The sequence below is a fragment of the Mus pahari genome, chromosome X, assembly GCF_900095145.1.
Source record: "Mus pahari chromosome X, PAHARI_EIJ_v1.1, whole genome shotgun sequence".
NCBI classification, from domain to species: domain Eukaryota; kingdom Metazoa; phylum Chordata; class Mammalia; order Rodentia; family Muridae; genus Mus; species Mus pahari.
The window spans coordinates 98,622,343-98,624,152 of NC_034613.1; positions in this window are offsets into that span (position 1 = coordinate 98,622,343).

A 1,810-nucleotide genomic window follows, 5' to 3' on the forward strand; every position below is an offset into this window, starting at 1 on the left:
AAGGTGGCAGTAAGAGCAAAAGCTTAGGAGAGAGAGAGAAGAGACAAGAGAGAGAGAAGGGGCCAAGCAATCCCCTTTATAGTGGGCTGGGCTACCTTGTTGTTACCAGGTAACTGTGGGGAGGAGCATACCTGGCTATTGTCAGATAACTGTGGAGGTGGAGTCTGGACAGCCTACATGACTGATGACCACAGAATTATGCAGCTGGGTCCTCGTGTCAGGAGCCTATGTCTGGGAGCATGGCAAAGGTGCCTTCCATCGCTTGCAGATTAATCTGTTGGGTCTCCGGGGTTTGAACCCAGCTCAACTAGAGAACAGGCTGCTTATCATGGTTCCATAACCAGAAAGTTCCAGATGCCAGGAAAACAAGGGTCTCCAAGTACCCCACAGGGATGACATTTGCTGAAAAAAAAAATCCCACAAAGGGGAGGGTGAACCTGTCAAGATCATATTTAGATGTTATGCATGGCCCTCTGGTGGAGGGATGAGGCCACTAACCCATCTCCAAAATTTAAACCAGAATTGCTCCTGTCTAGAGCAAATATAGGGACAAAGAGTGGAGCAGAGACTGAAGGAAAGGCCCACCTGAGGATCCATTTCACATACAGACACCAAACTCAAACACTATTGTTAATGCTTAGAAGTGCTTGCTGCTAGGAGACTGATATAGTTGTCTCCTGAGAGGCTCTGCCAGATCCTGACGAATATAGATGCAAATGTTTGGAGCCCACTATTGGACTGAGCACAGAGACCCCAAAGGAGGAGTTAGGAGAAGGACTGGAAGAGCTGAAGGGGCCTTCTCTGGCATCAATTGGAGGGGAGGCCCTTGGTCCTGTGAAGGATTGATGCTCCAGTGTAGAGGAATTCTAGGGCAGTGATGAGACAGTGAGTTGGTAGGTGGGGGAACACCCTCATAGAAGCAGGGTAATGGGGATGGGATAGGGGCTTTGCAGAACGGAAACCAGGAAAGGGGATAACATTTGAAATGTAAATAAATACAAATTCCAGTTAAAAAAAAAAGCAGCAAGCACCAGGTCACCTAGTGAACGGAGTCCAAGGACACCTAGGATAGCAAAAACTCTTCTCTATAATAAAAGAACCTCTGGTGGAATCACCATGCCTGTCCTCAAGCTGTACTACAGAGCAATTGTGATAAAAACTGCATGGTACTGGTACAGTGGCAGACATATAGACCAGTGGAATAGAATTAAAGTCCCAGAAATGAACCCACACACCTATGGTCACTTGATCTCTGACAAGGGAGCTAAAACCATCTGGTGGAAAAACAGTATTTTCAACAAATGGTGCTGGCACAACTGACAGTTATCATGTAGAAGAATGAGAATTGATCCATACTCATCTCCTTGTACTAAGGTCAAGTGTAAGTGGATCAAGAAACTCCACATAAAACCAGAGACACTGAAACTTATTGTACTGGTTAATTTTGTGTCAACTTGACACAAGCTGGAGTTATCACAGAGAAAGGAGTTTCAGTTGGGGAAATGCCTCCAGGAGATCCAGCTGCAAGGCATTTTCTCAATTAGTGATCAAGGAGGGAGGTCCCCTTGTGGGTGATGCCATCTTTGGGCTGGTAGTCTTGGGTTCTATAAGAGCAGGCTGAGAAAGCCAGGGGAAACAAGCCAGTAAGGAACATCCCTCCATGGCCTCTGCATCAGCTCCTGCTTCTTGACCTGCTTGAGTTCTAGTCCTGACTTCCTCGGTGATGAACAGCAGTATGGAAGTGCAAGCCGAATAAACCCTTTCCTCCTCAACTTGCTTCTTGGTCATTATGTTTGTGCAGGAATAGAAA